This window comes from Macaca thibetana, chromosome 12 (assembly GCF_024542745.1).
Source record: "Macaca thibetana thibetana isolate TM-01 chromosome 12, ASM2454274v1, whole genome shotgun sequence".
NCBI classification, from domain to species: Eukaryota; Metazoa; Chordata; class Mammalia; order Primates; family Cercopithecidae; genus Macaca; species Macaca thibetana.
Window position 1 is genome coordinate 127,821,680 of NC_065589.1, and position 6,067 is coordinate 127,827,746.

At 38.8% G+C, this 6,067-nt stretch overlaps 1 long non-coding RNA gene across 1 annotated transcript; it reads left to right on the plus strand.

The window, feature by feature from the left end:
• Nucleotides 1–2,401: 2,401 nt before the first annotated feature.
• Nucleotides 2,402–3,801, plus strand: LOC126932735 (uncharacterized). The gene is made up of 2 exons (XR_007718300.1): nucleotides 2,402–2,468; nucleotides 2,520–3,801. It is a non-coding gene; the product is annotated as an uncharacterized LOC126932735 (long non-coding RNA).
• The last annotated feature ends 2,266 nt before the right edge of the window (nucleotides 3,802–6,067 follow it).

The window sequence follows — 6,067 nt, forward strand, 5'->3', positions numbered from 1 at the left end:
CATAAGTTTGGGGAAAGACTGTCAAGAAAGAATATCTAAAAATTACAACCGATTCTAAGTATATACTTTAAGAAATTAAGGTTTGACTGTACCTACTTCATAAATTTATCATTATCTTTTTATAACTATTAGAACCAGAGTTAGAAAGAAGCTGTTTGACTAATATAAAAATTATGTGGATTCTGTTAGAGTAGTTCAGGTTCCTTAAAATAAGAATAGATCAGCTAAAAATCTAAAAGCTAAACAAGTGAAATTGAAGCAGTTTTATTGTAAGATTTGGAAGAGTGCAGGATGTTTATCATAGCACATTATTAACATTTATTACTCTTCCTATGTGGATAAGTAATGTCCTAGATTTACAACATAGGAAAACAGGCAGAGACGTTTAGCTGTGAGTGGACAAGTATAAATCAATTAAGTGCCAGATTTTGATAATTGCCAGCCGCTCATTGAAGTCCTATGTTGCAAAGTTACTCTTACCCTTTTTTTACATTTCTTGATAAGGCAATGTTTAATTACATATTTCCTGTTAACTAGCTGGTAGACTTCATACCTAAAGTCAGTACATAATGTTAAGAATTTTTTCCAGCTGAGCAAATGAATACATATCTAGATGGAAGAAATCAAGAAGAGGATATAAAATACAATCAGGATGTGGACTCTAAAACAGAATAAGCTCTGTGTCCTGTAACTTTTATCACGTCTAATAATACAGCATTCTCACCATGTTGAATGGAAATTTAGAGCACCCTTAAATTCCAGAATAATTAAAATTGCTATTGTGGATTGAAAAAGCCCTTAGGCAATGTTTATTGACTATTAGGAAATAACTTTTATAAGATTAGAATCCATTTTTTATAGAAACCAAATTTAAAAGTATACATATTTTAATATAAGTGTTGTGGTAATATAATAACCAAAATTGACCACAGAGTTTTAAAGCTTTTTATATTTAGTAGCAGTTGAATATATATGGCATGTTTTACATAGATTAATTTTATTACTTTTCTTTGCTTAGGAGAGCCAAATTGAAAGCCGGACAGATACTGCAAATGACAGGGATTTTTGTTTCTGCCTTATCTTTTTGTGTTTTGTTCTGAATAAAATACTCAGAGGAAATGCTTTTACAGAGTTCTTGAGTTGTTGTGAAATTATTGTTTAGTAACTAGTTTAACCAGGATAAACAAGCTTAATCAAGATTCTTCATGGATGTACTTTTTAGCTAACTACAATTTTTGCACATGGAAATGAAACTTATAGTACACATTTAATGTACCACAGAATTTTTTTCTGGATTTCCTGTCCTGAAGCATGCAGTGTACTAGAAACCAATTCTTCCTGCACTGCTTGTGGAATCTGTCTTACTGGATCATAGTCTTTACTTTATACAATAGATGCTTGATCAGTGCCTTTAATAGGAAGTTAGAAATTCCCAATCCAATCAACAAGGCTTTGATTCTACCTCTGAAGTACTACCCAGATCACAGACAGTCCAAATATCAGAACTAGGGGGCTGGGTGGAGAGGACAAATCACCTGTTAGGGAGTGGGACCGAAAGTGGAAACATTACAAAAGAGCAAGTAGGCTCAGAACAGAGGGGAGATCAATGCTGGGGAAACTCCCTACTGAGGACGGGTTAGCCACAGTGGATATGTATGGGAAGCTTTTGTCCTTGTGGGCTGGAATGGAAGCTGAAGAAGTTCAGTTGCTAAGTGTTGCTTAGGTCTGCTTTGTTGAAGCCTGTCTCTTTCAGAGTTCCTAAACACAATATTCCCGTGGCATCTAATCCCAGTGAGTGCTCCAAATCCAGGCTGTGTATCAGATGTCACGGGAAATTCTGCCTCAGGACTGAGGTTGGTTCAAGCATCTAGATGTTGTCAAAAGTCCATGTTGTGTGCTGGCCCAACCTGAAAGACCCTATCGAGTTCTAGCCTTTTGATTCCATCTGTCACCAGATCTAGAGTTACATGGCATCTGTACAAGCTCGGTAGCTGAGGCACGGGATCAGGCCTAGAAAGGAGCTTTTGGAGCGTTTGTTGTAGGTCTAGCTTCAGCTTGGCCCTCCAGTTCCGATAGCTGCACTTTGTCTCATCTTGGGTTCTGATCCTTGGATTGGGAACAAAGTAACTACTCTGATCCCGCAAAGCAGTGGTTCCTGTTCCCAGCTGGTGACTATTTTGCCTCCCAGGGGACATTTTTTGGTTTTCACATCTGGGATATGGTGTTAGAGGGTAGAGGCTAGGGATGCTTTGCAAAGCATGTGGCAAAATCCTGTTCTGCCCAGAACGCTAATAGTGCCAAGGCTGTGCAACCTTCCCACCCAAGGGCCTGGTCTATTCCTTGCTTTTGACAGCTCCCTAACCCTTAAACACAGCAGTTCAAATTTATCTACATAAGCGTCTCCGAGGGACCTGCACATTTCCAATGTCGACTGCCCAGACCCATCCGTGGAGACACAGGCTTAGCAGGTCTCCAGTGTCGACTGCTGAGACCCATCCATGAAGACGCAGGCTTAGCAGGTCTCCAGTGTCGACTGCTGAGACCCATCCGTGGAGACGCAGGCTTAGCAGGTCTCCAGTGTCGACTGCTGAGACCATTCGTGGAGACGCAGGCTTAGCAGGTCTCCAGTGTCGACTGCTGAGACCATCCGTGGAGACACAGGCTTAGCAGGTCTAGGACTGGGCTCCACATTTGCATGTGAACAAGTACTCCAGGTCATTCGGAAGCAAGCGATAGGAAGCACACATTGAGGATCACCGCCTTCACGAGACTGAATCTTGCCTCCCACTTGGTGTCTGAGACCATCTGACTGCTGACTGGTTTTCCTGGCACAAACATTCTGCATGTAGGCACAGTGTGTTCTTGGACTCCATGTCACCTCGTTCACCCTCATGTTCCCTTCGGTTCCTGACCCCAGTCCAGGAGCAGAACTAACTACAGATCTTGACAACAGAAGATACAGATTTAAAATAATACATGGCCTGTTCCTGCGGACTTTATCCACTAGTGAAGGAGGACAAGTGGACAAATGGAGAGGGTAGGTGGAGTCTCCATCCCTGTTTCTCCCATTCTGCTTTATACAAACCCCAGCTAGACCACTGGGAGAGCAACAAGAGGTTAAGAATGACTGCATCTAAATATTGTCATCTGGTCCACTCTTCTTCCATCTTGAACACAAGGATATCATGAGTTTTGTTTAAACCACTACTGAAACCAAGATGAACTATGGCTTAGCCCCTGACAGATCAGTCTAGTAATCTTATCAAAACCAAGATTACCTAAAAGCACTAACCAAAGGAAAAGCTCACACACCCCAACCTGCGACTGCTCACATTTTTCAGACTGAATAATTTCAATTGTATTTTAGGTTCATTGACTCTTTACCACCTCCAAGCTGCTCCTGAAAACAACTGATTATATTTTTTAACTTGGAAAACTTTCTCACTTCTAGAATTTCCACTTGAACCTTTGTTATTATTTGTAGTTTCTTCTTGTCTGCTGTGATTTCCTATCCATTTATTATGAGGGTTTTTGGAGTTTTTATTTTGGTAAGAATTATAATAACTACTTAAAAAATTCACACTAATTCCAACCTCAATGGGTGATCTTGAGGTCAGTCTCTATTGATTGCCTTTTTCTTTGAATATGTTTATTTATATGTTTGATATAATGGGATTGAATCCTGAAGATTGTAAAAACTGGATTTTGTTTTGTTCCTCTGAAAATTTTGATAATTTTTTGTTATATTTGTTTGATTTTTTTTTCTATTGTATAGTTTATATTTTCCTCCAAGGGTTTTAACATTTCTACTTCTCAAAATATTTATGTTTATGTTAAAAATTATACAAAGTAACTTGGTGCAGTGGCTCATATCTGTAATCCCAGCACTTTTAGAGGCCCAGGCAGGAGGATCACTCGAGCCCAGGAGTTGGAAACCAGCCTAGACAACAGGGCAAGACCCTGTCTCCACAAAGAATTATTAGGGTGGTGCAATTACTTTTGCACCAACCTGATGAAACATAAGCTGTGTATGGTGGTGGCATGTGCCTGTGGTCTCAGCTATTTGGGAGGTGAAGGCAGAGGTGGGAGGATTGATTGAGCCCAGCAGTTACAGACCAGCCTGAGACCCTGTCTCTACAGAAGAATGGCCCGAACCCGGGAGGCGGAGCTTGCAGTGAGCTGAGATCCGGCCACTGCACTCCAAAGACTCCGTCTCAAAAAAAAAAAAAAAAAAAAAAAAAAAAATTAGCTGGGCCCACGTACCTGTGGTACTAGCTACTTGGGAGGCAAAGACAGAGGGGCCAGAATCACTTGAGCCCAGAAGCTCAAGGCTGCAGTGCACTGTGATTGTGCCACTGCACTCCAGCCTGGGTGATGGAGCATGACCCTGACTCCAAATAATAATAATAATTACAAGGTAAAGACCTAGAACACCAGATTAAGGTTAAGTATTCTAAAATTTAGCTGAGTTACTCTGTTCTCTATAAAACAGGGTTGCCACACAAAATATAGCATGCCCAGTTAATTTTAAATTTCAGATAAACAAATAATTTTTTCAGTGTAAGTATATCCCATGCAATATTTGGGACATGCTTAAACTAAAATATTCATTATTTATCTGAAATTGAAATTTAACTGGGTATTACATAATTATAGCAGCTTGACCATAAAAGATATGAGGCTGAGCAAAATTCTACTTTAAACTTCAAGTTTATAATAAATGCATTATTAATCAACAACTATTGTTTACTGAGATCTGTGTAGATCCCCACTTTTATCTTTTTAAATGTGGAACTAGGAAAGGTACATAAAGAATATTTATAGAAATGAATGACTGTTCTATAGAGCTGAAAGGAAAACTCTGGCTTTTATTTTTCTCCCCAAACTTAAGCTTTATTCTACATTTGTATAAACAATAAAATTACAGCTCAACTTTGGAAGCACAGATCATAATATAAAAATAAAGCAAAGATCCCAGAAACATTTAACAGGCAATAAATCTTTGACGTCATCTTACTATAGCAACTAAACATATAATAATTTAGAATGATCCATTAATTATAAGAATTCTTTTACAAAGCATAACTATTCATATTATTGGCCATCATAAGAACAAATATTTTAACTGAAACATCATGAATACTTTGCAGAAAGGCGCTAGTTGCAGACACAGTCATTCTTGGATTTCTTTCAATACCAGCCTTTCTTCCCTTTTGACCTGAGCTGGGAGTTGATTTCTTCTTTTTGCCCTCTGACCCTCTAGTCTCTGAAGCCTCTTTTGTACTAGAGGTCCCTGCAGAGACTTCCTGGAAATTTGGATTTGTAAATTGTGCTGTTGCATCTTCTAAGCACTGCAGTGAACCGATATAGAGCTGTTGCTCTTGCTTGTACACAGTATAACATTTTGATTCAAAAAAGGAAGTAAAAGGAAGACAGTTGATTACATATGGCTACAGAGAAAAAGAGATGACACATTAATAATAATACAAAATAATAATGATACTGGTAATATATAAACATCTGAAAGTTTTAGTTCTAAGAATGTCAGTCTACATAAGAAAATTATGTAAAAGTAATTAATGTCTAATATAATTACTTTAACCAAAGAAAAAGTATAATTTAAAGATGGCTGTTTAAGGATCAAATTGCAGCAATTGGTAAAAGTAGATTTTAGTCATATTTATTAAGTGACACAGAGTGATACTGAAGGCACTTATTTCTCAAGCAATATCATTTTTTCCCAACAAGAACATACTACATCCTAGACATGAAATGAAAATAACAGTTAATTTTCAACACAGAAGGGTAACAATCAGAGAACTGAGGTGCTCCAGATCCATTAGAGGACCAGTAATGGCAGGGTGCAGTGGCTCACGCCTGTAATCCCAGCACTTTGGGAAGCCGAGGCGGGTGGATCACTTGAGGTCAGGAGTTCGAGACAAGCCTGGCCAACATGGTGAAACCCTGTGTCTACTAAAAATACAAAAAATTGCTGAGTGTGGTGGCACACGCCTGTAATCACAGCTACTCGGGAAGCTGAGGCAGGAAAATCGCTTGAACCTGGGAG